Below are 19,316 nucleotides of genomic sequence, written 5' to 3' on the forward strand. Positions count from 1 at the left end.
AGCACTGCTGCCTCACAGTGCCAGGGACCCGGGCTCAATTCCCAGCTTGTGTCACTGTCTGTGCAGAGTCTACGTGTTCTCCCTGTGTGGATTTCCTCCAGGTCCTCCAGTTTCCTCCCAAAAGATGTGCTGGTTTGATGCATTAGCCATATTAGATTTGCCCTCAGTGTGCCCGAACAGGCACCGCAGTGTTATTGTAAGTGTACTTGTGACAATAATAAATAAACTTTAAAATAAAAACTTTTTATGCTAGTTAAGAGCTAAATATTTTCATTTACAGGACCCTGTACAAAAAAGGAATGTGCCCAAACATTGCATGGGGATGATTGTTTCCTGATGCATTCACCACGGCAATGCCAATCAGATTCAATTTACCAACTAGTCAGCACCCTTTTCTCATGCAGTTTGTTGCTCCCTTTCAAAGTTGACATTTTGCATCTATCATGATGAGTACAAACAAAAAAACTTGGACAGCATATTTCTTTCAGCAATATTCAAGTTCTGTACTGTCATGTAACCTTTGGAAAAGCTTTAATCAAATGAACACATGAAATAGAAGCAGAAGTAGGCAATTCGGTCACTCGAGCTTGTTCCGCCATTCAGTGAGATCTTTCCAATTTCTCATCTACCCCCAATAACCTTTGATTTCCTTCTCCAACAAGAATCAATTTACCTTAGCCTTAAAAACATTCAATGACCACATCTCCACTGCCTTCTGAGGTGAAGTGTTGCAAAGTCACATAACCCTCTGGGAGAAATAATGGGTGGGATTCTCCCGCTTCTCAGCTGCATGTTCCTGAGCAGTGGGAGGTAGCAGGCTATTTGCTGATGGCTGCTGTCAATGGCATCTCCCATTGATGTCACCCCACACAGCCAAGAAACCCAAAGGAGGGGAGAAACCCGCCGGCATGAACAGCTGGAGAATTCCAACCATTTTCTCCTCATTTTTGTCCTAAAAGGGCAACCCCCTAATTTTAAAACTGTGCTCCCATTTCTGGAGTCACCCACAACAGGAAATATTTTTTCCACAACCACTTGTCAAGCCCATTCAAGACCTGACATACTTTGATAAAGTCACCCCTCACTCTTCTGAAGTCCAATGGAAACAAGCATAGCCTGTTTGACCTATCAGACAATAACCTGCTCATTCAGGTGTCAATCCGTAAACCTCTTCTGAACCAGCTCTGTTCCATTTATATTCTTCCTTAAATACGGAGACCTGCACACTACCTTTTTGTGAGTCATACAATAGAATACCTAGGTCCTGCGCACCTTAGAATTCTGCAGTCATTCTTCATTTAAGTGATATTCTGCTTTTTTATTCTCCCTGAACAATGAGCAACTTCACACTTTCCCACAGTATCCTCCACATTGCCCACTCATTCAACCTATTTATATCCAACTGCAAACTTATGTCTTCTTCACAACATACTTTCCTACATATCTGTGTCACCTGCAAACTTACTTACCATGCCTTCGCGCCACTCATCTAAGTCACTGATGTAAATTGTAAAAAGTTGAGGTTTCGGTACAGACCACTGTGGTACTCTACTCATCAGATCCTGCCAGTCAGACAAAGACCCATTTATGCACACTCTTTGTTTTTTGCCCACCAGCTGATCTTCTATCCATATTAATTTGTTACCTACTACATCACGAGCATTCATTTTCCTCAATAACCTTTAATGTGGCACCTTACCAAATGCCTTCTGGAAACCCAAGTACGGTCCGTTTACAGACTCCCCTTTATCCACAGCACATGTCACTGCTTCACAGAACTCCAATAAATTGGTTAAACATGATTTCCCTTGCACCAAACCTTGCTGAATTTTCCCAATTACCTTGAGTTCTTCAAAGTGTCCAGTTATAACTTCTTTCGTGAATGATTTGAGCACCTTCCCCTAAAAGACATCAAGCTAACTGCTCTACAGTTTCCTGTTTCCTGTAGCCTTCACTTCTTGAATGGAGGGGTTATATCTGTTTCTTTCTAGTCTGATGGGACTTTTCCAGGACCTAGCAAATTTTGGAAAATTAACAACAATTCCACCACTATATCATTAACTGCATCTTTTAGATCCTTGGATGAAGTCCCAGAGTCTTGTCATTCTTCAGATCCATCATTTTATCCTTTAAATGTCTGCTACTGTTTCTCTAGTGAGCTACCCCCTAGGCTAGTATTCCAGTTCACTTCAGCTACCTCAGCTTTCATGTTCATATAGTTACCCTTACTTACGCATAAAATATTAGCCTTAGACCCACTCTTCTCACTTTTAGACTGCATGTAAAATTCTATCATATTGTGGTCGCTGCTACCAGAGGTGCCTTTACTCTTCAGGCATTAATTAATCCTCTCAGAATACACATACCAAATCTAATATTACCTGCCCTCAGGTTGGTTCCAGAGCATGCTGCTCTAAGAAGCAAGCGCAAAAGCATTCTATGGACTCATTATCCAGAAGTTATTACTGCCAATCTGATTTTTCTGGTTTATGTGTAAATTAAAGTCACTCACTGTCTTTTGATCACAAACATCCAATATTTCTTCTTGTATACTTTGTCCTATTTATTTATTATTTAATTTATTTATTTGCTTCAATTACTTATTTAGAGTTTCCAAGCCCAAATTTTAACGTTGGCACATTTTTCATCTGGCAGCATTCCTGTCATTATGTCTGGTCCAAATATTTATACCTACCATTAAAAATGTATGGGCACTGATTGTCAGAATGCTTATAGGCACAGGTCAGGCTATATTTATAGACAAAGCAAACAGTACAAAGTGCATGAATAGGCTGAGTAGTATTTTCACTTAATGCTCGGGAGGGCCTTTTGTGAGGTTCGCCATCAGCATCCATCCAGTTGCGTGTCTTCCAGGCGCTTTTTTTTAGCACAATCAGCTATATGGAAATGACAACTTCCACATGATTAGCAGGACAAGGACAGTATTCTTTGAGCCCACTAGCATCTCCACCGCTGCAGGGAGTGATGCCCAGCAGTGGAGTTTACAATTGTTCTGCACTAACGGGGAACAGGCATCCTCATCCCATTGGTGGGGACAGAGGCCATTGAGGACCCTCTGGGACATTGGGACCAAAAGGGGTGTCCCTTGTGCAGTACCAACCTGGCACTGCCACTAAGCACCAGGTGGTGTCAAGGGGGCAGGGCTTGAGGGGGCAGGGCATACTGGTGGGCCTATTGGGGGCATGATTGGTGGTGATGGCTGCCATCCTGCAAGTGCAATCGGTGGGAGAGGAAGGGAGGAGGGCAATCAGGACTGGCCATTGTGGGGGTCTGGGTTTTGGGCAGGGTCATTGGGGTGAGGAGTTCAGGACTGGCCATCGTGATGGGGGAGGTATTGTTGGGGGGTAGATCTGGTCATTATGGGGGTGGGTGGATGAGGGATGGCCTTCGTGGTGGGGAGGGGTATATTTGGGCTGGCAAGGAGATGGAGGGGGAGATCAAGACAGGCTCAGGTGGGTGGTGTGGTAGGCCAGCCATCAGGTGGGGTTCTGAGGAAGGCCAGCGATTGGGAGGCCGGCGATTTGGGGGATGGGGGTGGGTTGGGGGGGTCAGCAGTGTACATTATGCACCTATCTCCCCTCTGATAGATCAGCACATGCCAGGTGGCCCGCTGAGCATTATACTGCTGGCCTCTCGGGTAGGATGAGGCTCCACCCACCACTGTTCAGTGTGAGCCACTCTAAGGCGGTCTGCATTGCTCAGACTGTCAGAGATTCAATCAGGTAAGTACGTCCAAAAAATGGGTGGAAATTCTCCCGTTTTTCCACCCATTGAGCACTTGATTTTGTTTTGGGAGAATCCTAGCCAACATATCTTCTTATTCTAATTACTTCTCTTTTCACCTTCAGACAGTTCAATCATTTATTTTTACATTGCAAATTATTTAAGTCATACACAAATGTTACAATTCTTTTCTGTCATTTTGACTTATGGTTGTCTCTCCTTTGCCTTGCATTTTGCTCAATATCTTTTGATTTCTAATAACACCTGTTATGTGTCTCCCATTTGATCTTTATTTCATTCTTTTGTACTTGTTCTAGTTTGCCTTCAAGGACCTACATGGCCATCCCTTTTAAATATAATCTTGATACATCAGTTTGCCAATGGGCTGTCTCTGTATAGGATATCTTATGAATTCACTATACATTTGGTCAACTATCTCAATTTTATTTTTGCACAAAAGCTGTAATGAAATATTTAACAACAATTGCCTGCTCACATTCAACATAAATAATCGGTGAATGTTTTGCATCCTACTTTAGTGAAAGATTTCATAACTTGTTCACACTGGAATGTGCAGAAATTCTAATTTCACAATGAAGCATTTAAACTGTCAGTTAAACTTAGACATTAAAAAGCAAGTTAGAATATAAATCATTATACAAAAAATTAAAGCAATTGTTATGATTTCCAAAGAGACAAAGAGCTTCTAAAAAGAAACAGCTGAAAGAACAACATGTCAAGTTTGCATTGTGTTAAAAAATAATTGTATTAAATGACTAAAAACATTACTGACTAAATATTATTTTCTTTTATAGACAACTTGTACATTAAACTATTGAAGTAAATGGTTCCATGTTGCTTATCACAAATTGCATTCTCCATGGAATTACAGAGCTTATTGCAAACAGTTCATTGTTACACTCAGTGTCCAATAGATTTCTCTCTTTTACTTTCCCAGTGGGTTAAATTTTAATTTCAGAACTAAAGAAGACTGTAAGGTGGAATGGAATCTATGGTTTAAAATCTTGTATTTTTTTAGATAGATCCTAGTTGAAAAGGGAAACTGAGAAAGAAAACTGACTCTCCAAGTTTCAAAGGAAACTAAGACTGAAACTGAGATGTAGAACCAAAACATCTGAGACTGAAACTGGTTGGAAACCTATAAGGGAGCACAGAGCCATCAGAGCTAAATGATGATCCCAGTGGTGAAGTACAGGTAGCCTGAAGATGATGAAAGTTTGATCCTAAAAGAGTTAAGAATCACACAAGTTTAAAAATCAAATAAGCTGCAAGATGTATCTCGGGCACACAGGGAAAACTATGCGAAAACCACAAGTCTTGAGACCCAAATAAGAGTGAAGGACAATTTACTTGAACAAGGTGCAGCTGCAGCTCATGTTTGCCCATTAGAACATGGAACAACGGAAAGGGAGGTTGATATACCATTGGCCAGATGTATCGTTATCATTGTTTGATGATATAACATGCATAAGTTTTTAATTGGCCACTATACCCTAATGTATGCATGATGTAATCTTGATCAATAACTGTGAGTGGATAGGGATAACTCTTATATTTTTATTGGTATATGCCAATTACAACTAAAATTGCTGGTGTCTTTTTGAATTCTGCGCTCCGGCAGGCCTTAAAGATTTGGTCAGAATCTTGTAGCTACAATAATAAATCATCTTAAACCATTCTGTGACTTTGTGTGGCTACTTGAGGAGAACGGTAGTTTTACTTACCACAAGACAGCCCCATAGCAGATCCAGAAGCTGAGATTAGGCATATATACTGTTACTGCAGCTGTCTATATTAGTTTACAATAACATTTGTAGATTTATGCCATCCAGACCATTGTTAGAAGATTTAAGGAAGTTCTACTGAAGTGTGACATTTTTGGCGAAAACTGTGCCCTTGAAAATTGGATTGATTGTGTGCTACTGTCAGTGTGAGATCAGGCTAAATCCTAGCAAAGCATAAGTTCTTTGTGAGGGGACAGAGTTTTGAAAATTATTGGCATAGATGCTAAGTGGACTACTGAGCTAATTCAGAAGATTATTGTGTCTGCCATTTAATTGGTATTTTATAGTTTATAGTGAACCACAATTTGACTGTTAATTCATGTTAAACTTGGTTGAAGGTGATTACTCATGATAGCATTTAATGTTTTCTTTGTCCAATTCTTGTGTAGTAAATTTTTTTTTGTTTAAATCATGGAATTGTGTGGCTTCATTCATTATTATTTAACTAATTTCTGCATTTTAAAAAAATGTCACTTGGCCAAGATGATAATGTGGCATTACGTTGTAGATTCCTTTTTCTAGCTCCAAGTTAGGAAAATCATCCAGCCTTCTTTGACTCCTCATGAACTTGGTCTTCCATCTTAGCATGGGTCTCCCTGCATATTCTGTGTAGTGATGATAGTCAACATTTTCTATGCTTGAGGTAAAGGCCTGGTTGATTCTCTCTCATTTTCTCTATATCTCAGTTAGCTGCAGACCATACGGGTCAAAACTGAAACCCAGCCTGTCGGTGGTATTTATGGATTTATGGCCTGATCTCAAAATGGCTTCATCCACCTTTTTATCCATCACAATAGGACACACAATAGCTTTTCTTCTTTGATACAAAGCTAATCAATTATCTTTGATATTCATACTCTGTCAACCTGGAAGTAAAAGGATAGACAACAGTATAATTGTTTACAATCTAATAGCTTTAACACCTTTGTGAGACTTTGGGTCTGCTCATTGTAGACTTAGAAATTGCTGTTATTCTTCCCAAGTGGAAATACCTTGCATTTATCTCTCTGAGAAGCAATCTGGGCTTTCCTCTGATCTCTAACAATTAAACCATCTAGGCTTACTGTCAGAGAAATTCCAGCATAGGTCACATGACCCCTTTCATCTACCCTGCATTTGAAGCTACAATCCCAAAATATCCTTTTCTTATAAACCAACAAATACAACCTTAAAATATAACAAGTTTATAAACCTTACAATTTACACAATCTTTATAATCATGCCAAAAATAATACAGTAAAAATGTTCACACAAATAGTTGCAGAACACAATACCTGAACTAAATGATGGACAATGAACATTATCCTCAAGATTTACATTTGAACTGAAAATTAAGGTTCATAGGTCAGACACTGTTGAATATAAAATGTATTTCATGATTAAGTAGGACCAGATAACCAATGAGAAAACAGACACTAATGGTCTTGGTTTTGTTGACAAATTGGAAACATTGCAACTTCACTAGCTTTCTATCATTTGTACCACAAATGTGGACTAGAAATGATAATTAAGGGTAATGTTATATTAATCAGGCCTGCTATAAATGTAAATAATTCACAATGATTATCTGTGAACTGGCATGTTTTTCACCATCTTGTAAATGCGCTTCAGGAGGAAGTAAGGAAAAAAAGTTGTAGTCTGATACAGAGTCAGCAAACTTACCTTGCCATGGGGCTAATTACAATATAACTGATTCTGGTACACTTTACAATAACATAAATTGCTGCCCCCTAGAGACACCTCTTTTCTATTGCTTCTCAAACTACCAATTTGGTTAACACAGGTTTTTGGAAGATTTCATTTCATGTTCTGAAGACTGAGTATAGTACTGTACTGAAAAATAATCTCGCTTTACAATCTTGGTTAAATTATGCTAATAACAAATTACAGAATAAGAGCTCAACCAATCAAAGTTAACCTTAATTTAACAATTTAGATCAATTTTTTAAATAAATTCTGGAGACAAAGAACCACCCCCCCACATTGAGATTGTGTCTATTTATTTAAAAAAATTCGGACAATTCTTATTGTAAATCTACTAATCCATATTGACCTAAAATTGCCTTCTGAAATCACCTTTCATTTAAATCTTATCTTTTCCATCTGCTCTTGCCTCAAATGAACCAGTTCACCAGCTATATTCGAAACCTTCTAATTAGAACCAGGAATATTGAAAGCAATATATTTTAAAGAAATATACCATGGAACTGCTGTGATTTTGCAAATGCATTGTTTTCTATTGATTGCTACAGATTGGTACATTTCTATCAGTTATTTTTAAATGTGCATATTTTCAAGTGACGCCATTTGGTGTCACCCAGGCAACACTGTCTCTGAATGAAAGCACCATCTGGGGTTAGAAAGTATAGTGGAATAATGCCAATTGGCATCTATTCCAATGGGAAAATTGTACTGCTATAAATAATAAGGCTTAAAAATCAGAAAATAGACTTAAAATGCAATTAGAATACAATGGTTACAATCAAAGTCAATAACAGCTAAATGTGTGTTAAAATTTTACAATATTGATTTGCTAAAAATTTACACAGAATTTAGTTGTATTATTATATACTGAATATTACCTCCAGCTTCCTCATGGTGACTATAGACCTTGTGCTGCCGATATAAACATGGAGATCTAGCTTAATGCTAGCTACCCTTGTGCAATTCTTCCGCTACAATCTTCTTGAGGGTTGACAGCTGTCACCTTCTCACTGTAGTTAAAGAAAATGGGCTCTGACATGCTTTCAGTCCTACTAATCAAGACTACTAGTCTGTATGATTTTAGGTTGCACAGAATTCAGCAACGAAAGAAAAGTTTTCTTTGTGTTTTGATGAAGCATTCAATCAATAGATGGTTTTGCCTTCAGAGAAGAAAGGAATTGTCAATAGTGACAAATAGATGTGAGCTTTTAAGATGTTTTCATTTTTCACTAACTTTTCCAGGAACTTTTGCTATCTGTTTGCCCCAGTATAGATGTGTTTGCCAAGCCAAGGAAGTGAATACTTGCTGTTGTAAATCCAGGACGCCTCATGAACAGGTGTATAGTTCAGGAGTCTTCATGAACAGGTTTTGAGTATTGAATAGTTTAACATGTTTATTAACTACTAGTTACCAAGTACATATAATATCTAAGCTAGGAACTGTCTCCCTGCACATGTCTCTCTCTGGTACAGGAATGTCCTCTAGACATAGATCATACATTCCTTTACATCAGTGTGTGGGTGGACCTGTGCCCAGTCCCACATTAATTCTTTCTATGCTAAACCCTTATACCACACCTCCTCCTAGTCTTAATCCAACACATTTACAAAGTATTCCTATTTACCCAACATATTTACATTTCTTCTATGACCTCTTCATGCCTCTGTGTTAATATGTTCAGCTGGTCTGGAGGCTTTTTTATTCTTCCAGGTCTTTTCTGCATGATAGTTGGGAGAGTGGTTGCCTTTGTTGTTCTGAGGAAACCCTGATGAATAGGGATTTATTGTTGAAGTGATTGTTCTGTGTTTGGTCATCATCTTCAATTTCTGTCCAATGTCCAACCTTCTGGAGTACTGACAAGGTGTGACTGTGGCTTGTCATTGTCTCTCTGGACAATAATCCCTATTCTTTCCAGGGCCTTAATCCAGACCCTATTGGATATGATAGCTTTTGCTGTGGGTAGAAGCTTGCTTCTGCCTGTAAGACTGCTCTCTGTCTAGATGTTTTTGATAATCTTTGGCTGCCAACCCTGATGTAAGTTTCTTTGGCTGGATTGGGAGTTGTGTGCAGAGTTTTATGTCCTTCAGAAGTTCAAATGGAGCCAAGCTGCATTGTAATGCAGTGGACCTGTAGAGTTGGAAAGTCATCATTCTTCTTCAGAGGGGCTGTTATGGTATGAACCCCTCTCTCTGTCTAGCTCAACTGTGGGTATCTTGGGAAACTGGTGCAGTGCTGAAAGCTGGAAGTGATGGTAATTGGGTGAAGTATTTGTTGCAAGTTATGGATTGTTACCCAACCCTATCTGGTCTGGGATGTCATGGCTCACAAACATCTCTTTCCACACTCTGGTCATGTCAATTGTCTGTAGGAACTTGAGGTCAACATGGACTTTTCAGCTTAAAAGGGAGCACTCTTGGTTGTGGATAATGAACAGAGTCTCTTGTATGACCTGGGTGTCATCTGCAGATTATCTTTCACTGGCAGTATGATGCCACCTGCTCCATATAACTGCAGCATCAGCCATTGGGTCACTCGCCATAATTCTTTGTCCGAGAAGACTGTGACACTGGCTCCCATGTCTAATTTAATGTTTGTGAGATTACACTGCATTCCAGCATAGAAATCCCTGAACTGTGGCCTCACCCATGAAACATGGTTGTGTTTCCTCTGGGTATGGTACCTTGAAGCACCTGTTCACCTGGTTCATAGAGTCATAGAATCATACAGCATGGAAACAGGCCCTTTGTGTTAGCTTTGTATAGCTTTCCAAAAGTGCCTGCTGCAGTTGCAATTAAAACACTGAGCTGAGACTGCCAGATATTGATTGTACCCATTGGCTCCAGAGTGCCACCATGCTTGCCCACCTTCCACTAATCAGTTAGGGTATTACTTCCCTTGGCCTGTAGTGTCCCTGCTGCTCTGCTAATTTGCTAACTGGGCAGTGGGTGTTTTTCTGTTCCACGGTTTGCTTTCGCTCTCTAAATATGGATCTGTAGTGTAACTGGATTTTGGATTGCCAACCTGAATGGTCTTTCGAAGGGTTAAATCTTCCTTAGCTTGAAGCATGTCTGAGAGTGCCTCATCCACCACCCCGAGAATATTCCTGTTTCCGATTAATTCTGATTGTTGGTCATTGTAGTTACAGCCCTCCACCATTCAGTATGGGCCACCAGAAAAGTCAACAGGCTCACCTGGCTGTTAGACATGTTTGAGATCTTGTAACTTCTCAAATTAAATGTACCAAATGACTTTAAAACTTTGTGAAATTTTGCTGAGGATTAATTGATTTCTTGTTCAGCTATTGTGTTGTTGGCTAATGGACCTATAGAAAAAGCAGCACGTTGTTAACTTGTTCAGCTTGTTTTTTTTTGTCTAGACCTGATATAACCATATATCTGAAGAATCTCTTTCTAGTGGTCATCTGGTAATACAGAACTTAGGTGAGTTTTTTCAAAGCTTTTCATCTTGCACTCATCAGTCAAAATATTAATGTCAGGGGAAACAGCAATAGAGACTTCTTATTCAGTGGCACGTGCATTCTGATTCATAAAATCATCAAATTGCACAGTGCTGAAGAGGCCCTTCGGCCCATCGATTCTGCACCAACACATGTGAAACACCTGACCTCCCATCTAATCTCATTTAGCAGCACTTTGTCCATAGCCCTGCATGTTATGATGTGTCAGGTGCTCATCCAGGTACTTTTTAAAGGATGTAAGGCAACTCACTTCTACCACCCTCCCAGGTAATGCATTGCAGACTGTAACCACCTCTGGTTTTAAAAAAAAGTTTTTCCTCGCATCCCTCCTAAACCTTTTATGTCCCCTTGTGACTGACCCTCCAACTAAGGGGAACAGCTTCTCCTCATCCATTCAGTCCATGACCCTCAAGCTTGTACACCTCAATCAGATCACCCCTCTGTCTTCCCTGCTCCAACGAAAACAGCCCAAGCCTACGCAACTTCTCTTCATGGTTTAAAGTTCCATCCCAGGCAGCAACCTGGTGAATCTCCTCTGCAACACCACCAATGTAATCTTATTCTTCCTATAAGGTGACCAGAACTACACACAGTATCTGTGGCCTCACCAAAATTCTATTAAACTCCAAAATGACTTCCTTGCTTTTGTAGTATATGACTCAATTGATAAAGGCAAGTGTCCCATATACGTTTTTCACCACCCTCCCAATGTTCCTTTCCATCTTCAGAGATCTATGGATAAACACACAAAGGTCCCTTTGTTCCACAGAACTTCTAGTGTCCTATTATTCATTGAATACTTCCTTGTCAAATTACTCATTCTGAAGTGCATCACCACCAGTTTTCAGGGTTAAATTCTATCTGCCACTTATCTGCTCATTTGACCATTCCATCTACACCTTGTAGCCCACTCAGCCTCATTATTAACCAGCTGGCCAATCTTTATGTCATCTGCAAAGTTACTAATAAGTTTATAAGATATAGGAGCAGAATTAGATCACTGGACCCATTGAATCTGCTCCGCCATTTGATCATGGCTGGTAATCCTATCCCCCGCCAAGCCTCATCCACATAGTCATCTATGTTGCTAAACATAGTACACTTCTGGACAATGGCTTTTAGTTACAAAAGCAGTCTTCTGTCATCACCCTCTGTCTCCTATAACAGAGTCAATTTTGAATGTACTTTATCAAATTACCCTGTATCGCCTGTACATTTGCCTTCTTTATTAGTCTCCTGTGTGGGACTTTGTCAAAGGCTTTGATTCAACCCATATAAACTGCATCAACTGTTTTACCCTCATCTAAGCACCTGGTCACCTCCTCAAAAAATTCAATCAAATTTGTTAGGCAAGATTTCTCTCTGACCAAGCCTTGCTGACTATCCCTTTGTATTTTTGTCCATGACACTTTTGTCAATCTATCCCTAGCCTCCACCTATTGCTGGCCCTCTACCCAGCCCCTCTAACTCCACCCCCTTCCCCACACCCCAACCGTATGAATCTCATTCTATTTCCAGTTCCCTTCAGTTCTGATGAAGAGTCCTTAAACTTGAAATGTTAGCCCTGCTCTCGGTCCACAGGTGCTGTCAGATCTGCAGAGACTTGCCAGCATTTTCTGACTATGAAATCTATTCCAGTTTCCAATGTAGAGTAGACAGCATTGGGAGCAGCAAATGCTGCACACTTCTCTGAAAAGCCAGGCTTGGAAGGTCATAAAAGAAATGGGGAGCAGCATCAAGATAGGGCAATTTTTGAGCAGGGTGGCAATTTGACGATTGCTGCTGCACAGGAGATACAGAACGTATATATGGAAATTGTCTGAAAAGTGGTGGGTAATTCTGCAGATGGAATTACATGATGAAGAGCAAGTTTGTGATATATATTTGTATGGCGACACACTATAGGTACGTGTATATGCTTGTCTGAGAAAATCACTATCCAAGCCACTCACCATCCTAACTTGGGAATATATCATCATTCCTTCACTGTTGCTGGGTCAAAATCCTGGAATTTCCTCCCTAAAGGCATTGTGGATCAGCCCACAGCACATGTGCTGCAACGATTCAAGAAGGCAGCTCACCACCACCTTCTCAAGAGTAACTAGGGATGGGCAATAAATGCTGGCCAGCCAGTGACACCCATCAACCATGAATGAATAAATTAAAAAAAAAGGAATGAAGATCATGCAATTCTACAGAGGGTATCTAAAGTAATTACCTCAAATACATTTTATATACTTCCACTGTTTTAGAAATTCTATACAACAAAAACATAATATATAAGTATATGGAATATGTAACAAAATAGAGTGTTTACATGAATTATAACAATGAATTATTTTAATAGAAAGTTATCTTCGCCATGCAATGGAATTAGAGAAGATTTTTTCCCTCTGTGTAATATCTTTCAGATTTTTAAGAATGAAAAAAACATTTTTTTAAAGCAAAAACACTAAAATGAAATTAATGTTAGCACAGTCAATTTGCAAACTGCCCTTTTAATTCTGAGACTTGGATTTAATCTTTATTGACTACTTTATATACAATAAGCCCATTATTCACCAATCCTCTATAAAAAAGGATAATCAGTGATCTATTTTGTGGAAAAGGAATTTCTTAATTCTTATATAGTAGAAAGGTAAGCCCGTCAGGACCAAAAATTTCTAAAAAAAGCTCCTAACCCAAATAGCACTGGTCTTGAAATCCCTATCTTGAAAGATAAATACTCGTCTGTCTTATCTGCTCCACTGAAGTGATTTAAAAGAAAAGCAGCAAACAGTATAAAAGATAAAAGAGAAGAGGATAGGGGAGGCAATGGCGTAGTGGTATTATCCAGAAATTTAGCCAATGTTCTGGGGATCCGGTTTTGAATCCCACCATGACAGACGGTGGAATTTGAATTCAATTTAAAAAAGCATTTGGAATTAAAAATCAAGTGATGACCATGAAACCATTGTTGATTGTCGGGAAAAACCCACCTGGTTCACTAATGTCCTTTAGGGAAGGAAATTTGTCATCCTCATCTTACCTACATGTGACTCCAGAACTACAGCAATGTGGTTAACTTTCAGCTGCCCTCAGGCAATTAGGGATGAGCAATAAATGCTGGTTAGCCAGTGACACCCATGTCCCCTGAATGAAAATAAAAAAAGAATAATAAGTTAAACTCATGGTAACAACAAATAGACATCGAATATCAGCCAACTAAATTATGAGAAGCCGTTGCAGCATTTCAATCACAGAAGACACTCCACTGGATTGAATCCACAGGAAAATCAATGGTAACAGAAAGAAACAATTCTCCAGACAATCAATACAAAATCAGAACAGTAGCCCTCGGTATTTCATAAAATGTAACATTCTGGTCCTAATCAGAATCTGGCAATTGTGTATTAACTCATCTAGACCTGTAACTTCCTTAGAGAATGTTACAAGGTAACCAGTCATTACATTGGATGTGATAAATGTGAACAAAGGCAACAAGCTATAAGGGTCAGCTGACCCACTAAACCACGCAACCAATGATAGAATGTGATGATCAGCTGACCAGTTGACTCAGTATAAATTGGAACATGTTGGGAATTGCGGAAAGCTTGGAATGGCCGAGGGTGAAGCCTCAAGTTTGAAGTAATGAAGTTTCCTTATTAAACCTTTTCCTTGATTTATAAGTTGGAGTAAAGTTTGTATTATCTTTATTGTCTACATTTGAAGAATTCTTTCTGGATGAACAGAGGTGAAGTCAGGATGAGTGTATATATCTATTGTTTCCTGACACCAAGTTATTTGAACAATTTTATTCACAGCATAAGGACAAGCCACTGTATGCAATTTTTTGTTGAATTGCAGCTATCACTAATTGTTGAACTATCACTCGCAGTCCATTTTTTCATTGCAAATGTAGTCTAAGGGTCTGGCATAGAAAGGGTTAATGTGGGACTGGGTAGAATAATATCTGCACTGTAAAGGAACACGTGACTTCAGTCGAGAGGGCAGACATGTACTGGACAGAGATGTGTAAAGGCAAGCATGGAGACTATATGTAGTTGTTAGTAGTTAACTAATAGTAACTGTTAACTATACAAGACTCAAAATCTCTTCATGAGGCCTACCAAATAGCATACAACATGGGGCAGCTAGTGGAACAATCCACAACCTCACAGAAGCTGGAGAAGAAATTTAAAACTTGGAAGATTGAAAAAATAGCATTCTGACCTGACAAAAAATATCAGAAGTCAAGGAGTAGAAGCTGATCACCAGAAAAATCCTCCAAAGTGGGATTGGAAACAGACATAGAAATAAAACTCCACACTTCAGGCAGAAGATTCCATTGAATTCCACTTATCTGCCCATTTGACCATCCCATCCATATCTTGTAGCCCATTCAGCCTCACTGTTAACCACATGACCAATGCTTTTGTCATCCACAAATTTACTAATTCTACCCACCACATAATCATCTATGTTGTTTACATAAATGATGAATAATAGGGCACCCAGCACAGTTTCCTATGGTACACCACTGGACACTGGCTTCCAGACTAAGAAGGGGGCTGATAATGGCCCTGAAAAGATCAGAATGTGTAAATGGCAGAACAAAAGTAAGCAGAGTGACAAAGGACAACCTGAAACAGACTGAGTGACTGCTTTGCAGAACACCTTGAGTCCATCTGCAACCAGAATCCAGACCTTCCTGTCACTTGCTATTTCAACTCAGCAACTTGTTCTCAAGTCCGCACGTCCATCCTTGGCCTTTTACAATGTTTCAGTGAAGCTCAACGCAAGCTGGAGGAGCAGAACCTCATTTTCCGATTAGGTACGTTACAGCCTTCCAGACTATAACAGTGAGTTCAACCACTTCAGACTGTAAACTCTCTCCCCCATCTTCACCCCATTTTCATTTTTGCTATCTTCTATTTTATCCTGCTTCTTATCTATTTTTCCATTACCACCATCTGCCTTCCTTCCACTGCACCCCACAAGGGCCATCTGTTACCTGTTCCAGATTCTCTTTTGTCACTCTGCTTACTTTTGTTCTGCCATTAACACATTCTGATCTTTTCATGGTCCACTATCAGCACCCTTTTTAGCCATGATCACCACCATTGACATTCCTTTTGTCTTTTTGCCCATGACATCTTTGTCAATCTTTCCCTAGCCTCCAGCTGATGCTTGCCCTCTATGTAGCCACCAAGCATCCCCCCCCAACTCCACCCACCTCCCTATACTGCAACCATATAAATTTCATCCTATTTCCAGTTCTCTTTAGCTCTGACAAAGAGTTACCCAGGTTCAAAATGGGAGCTCTGTGCTCCCTCCACAGTGCTGTCAGACCTGCTGAGACTTGCCAGCGTTTTCTGATACTGTTTGAAATTTATTCCATTGGACATGGTGGTATTTCCACACAAAATGATAGAGGGAATCCTCAATATGAAGATGGAACATGTCCCCACAAGGACTGTGCTGTAGTCATTCCTACCAGTCCTGTCATGAACCAGTGCATCTGTGACTAGACTGGTGAGTATGAAGTTAAGTAGCTTTTTCCCTTTTGTTGGTTCCCTCACCAACTGCCTCAGGCATAATGTACCAGGTTTGTCCTTTGGATCTTAGTCAACTCAGTCACTAGTGCTGCTAACAAGCCACATTTGGTCATGGGCCTTCTTTGTACTACTGCCTATTTGCCAGTAGCTTTCTGATACATTTACATGCCTACATACAATAAGGACAGACTTCAGCACTGAGGATCATTTTCTCTCCAGCAGAGAGGCTAAGAGGAAAGTCAGTGGAACATTTTTTTAAAAAAAAGTTATGAAAAGGGCACAAAAGAGAAGACAATTTCCTTTGTTTGGCAACATGTGATAAAAGGTTATCCACTTAAAATGATCACTGAGAATGAGGAGTAAAGTTGTAAGGCACTCTGCTTTGGGGAATGGATTTAACAAAGATCATGGTATTTTTAATGCAACGTGTGATAAAAAAAAGAGGTAAATTATAAGGCGAAGGTAACTTATAATGATGGAGATTGAATTTGGATTTATAGAGGTGGAGGTAGGAGGGGCACTTATCATTGGAGAGATTGACAGAGTGCAATCTCTTCTGCAGTGGAGAAGCATTGGACTGAATGGACTTCTGTAGTTCTGTGTTGTTCAGGGCTTCTCTGCATGCATATGTTTATCAAGCACGTTTCTTTCCCAGAATCAGTTGCACACACGCCGATCGGTTCAGAGGTGTAAATTGTAAAAGTGATGACATGTTTGCAGTTGGCATTCGTTATTTGTGACACAAGTTGTAACGAGTCTGCCGTTTGCAAGATGCAGAAGGGAGTGCACTCTCTCAGTCTATCCAATAATAAGTGTCCCTCCTCCCTCCACCCATTTTAAAGGCACCGTATCTCTCTGACACACGCCAACTATTATTATCCTTGTTTTCTATTCCCCACCCCGCCCACCCATCTCGCTCCGTAGTAATCTGGTCACAACATCAGGGCATTCCGAATGTTCATCCAACATCTATCTACATGGTGTCTGTTCAGCGGTTGTTCTCTCGCTCCTGGTCCACTACGTTTCACACAGGCAACTCCTAACACTCAACCCCTTCCGAATTTGGCACACGCAATCCTCTCCACGCAATCTGCAAAAAAAGCTAAGCAGCAGGCGCCTTTAACTCTCTCCCCCCATTCAATCCAACCAGAGGAAGATTCACAGTCTTCAACATGTTGGAAACCCTGGCAATGTTGATTTCTGAATGTCAAACCGAATGTGGCCAGTTCATTGTCCGCGCGTATTAACGTGTTTAACATAAAGCAGCACTTACATTTGGCTATAAATGGAACAATTTGAGCACGATCTTCGCTGCTGCATTTATTGGTTGCCATGGTGAAGATTGAATAGTCCTAATCCGACAGCTAACAATCTTCATACGATCTGCTGGATCCGGCCAGATTTATCCAGAGGATCACCTTGAGGAAACCGGTATGTTATCTCAAGCTTCTGTCTGTTTAATATTGTTGTCTGTTAACATTCATTCATTATCAGCTTTAAAATATATATAACAACAGACTGGTGCGTTTTTCGTTCAATTCAAAGACTGAGGATGTGAAATTCAATGTGAAATGACAAGATCAAAGCTGCACTCTTGTTATGTTGTGGTCGTTGTGTCCACAGCATGCAGTGCCTGTGACCATTTGGAAAGTGGCAGTCTAAAGCGCATACCTTTGGTGGGAAGTGGCAGCCCTGATAGAGGGATGGACATTTTCAGGAATGATTTTAGCGCCGCGGGTAAGAACTCGCACCCAGTGGTCCCTCTGCCAGCCTCCCATTGCTCTCGGTACATGGGGACACGTTTTAATCGCTGCAGCTTTTGTTAGTCACCAGCTTTCGAAGGGCACTCTCTGTGGCACACATTTCCACAATGATCGCTGTGAATAGTCATTGCGCCGTGAAGGAGGTACCTTGGTAATTGGGAATTGTAACCCTTCATTGATGATCTGTTATTGCCCTTGTTCATGCTTGGCCTCATCACTCAATCGAAGGAGTTGTTTCTATGGTTCCAGCTTCCCAATTCAAGAGAGAAATACAGTTCTTGTCACAAAACCAGTGTTGTCAATAGATGTGCTAGTCGTCCGAAGCGACTATCGCCGACAGACAATGAAACTTGTATTTCAATATTGCAAAGAATATTATCCTCTCCACAATCCTATCATTTGTATCCTATCAGCTGCGGTGACTAGGCGATAGCATCAGACTTCGGAACAATACTATTCTAGCCGCAGGAGCATCCTAGCAAGACAATTTCCCCAACAACAGTGAGAGATATCAGAGTGAACCTTGTATTAGGAACATGGATAAAGTCGGATCATATTGTGGCTCTATCCTGGAGCTGGTTGTAATCTCCATTCATTTCCTTATTTAACCCAGATTTTACAAACTGAAAGTCACAGATAAAGCTCAGCGAGTTAGGCAGCATCTGTGATGACAGATAGTGATACCTGTATTGGTAACTTCCCGCCTTTCTCCAGAAATACTGTCTAACCTGCTGAGGGCTTCCAGCATTTTCTGTCTGTTCACATTCCCAGCATCCCCCCAGTAAGGTTTTCCTATTCCATTCTGACATAACTGCGATTCTAATGAATTCAGTGGAAAATGAGGGGATGCGTTTTTGTGTGTAAGTCTGTGCGTTGGGACGTGTCTGCGCTTTTTGTCCGCACGTTCTGTGTGCATCTCCCGCTCTATCTGCGTGTACCTATCTTTACACCTCCGTGTATGCACACCTGTCCCTGGTTACAATATCTCTATTTATGAACTCAGGCTCGGTCTAGCTGGGTATCTATATGGCAATGTCTCCGTGTGTGTGTACCCGAACATCTGTGTGAGCGAGGTAGCGTCTGTTCTGCGTGTCTGCCCGTGTTTATATAATCGGTCCTTTTGTCTGAATGTCTCTTTCTAGCTGGTGTGTTAATTTCTGCGTGTGTGTGCAAAGTATGTGTGCGTATTTGTGTGTGTAAAATGTAAGTTCTTGTTTGTAAAATGTGTTTGTGTGTAAAATGTGTGTAAAAATGTATGTGTGTGTAAAATGTATATATTTGTGT

The 19,316-nt window shown here is 40.2% G+C and overlaps 1 protein-coding gene across 1 annotated transcript in view; it reads left to right on the top strand.

Moving 5' to 3' along the window:
• The first annotated feature begins 17,623 nt into the window (after window positions 1–17,623).
• grm5b (glutamate receptor, metabotropic 5b) overlaps window positions 17,624–19,316 on the top strand; it is a 510,019-nt gene continuing 508,326 nt past the window's right edge. Inside the window, exon 1 of the mRNA XM_080197019.1 lies at window positions 17,624–17,700. The gene's annotated coding sequence lies outside the window, so the exon portion shown is untranslated. The remainder of the gene's footprint in view (window positions 17,701–19,316) is intronic.

Source organism: Carcharhinus amblyrhynchos, chromosome 10 (assembly GCF_965287045.1).
Source record: "Carcharhinus amblyrhynchos chromosome 10, sCarAmb.v2.hapA, whole genome shotgun sequence".
In the NCBI taxonomy this organism is placed as follows: domain Eukaryota; kingdom Metazoa; phylum Chordata; class Chondrichthyes; order Carcharhiniformes; family Carcharhinidae; genus Carcharhinus; species Carcharhinus amblyrhynchos.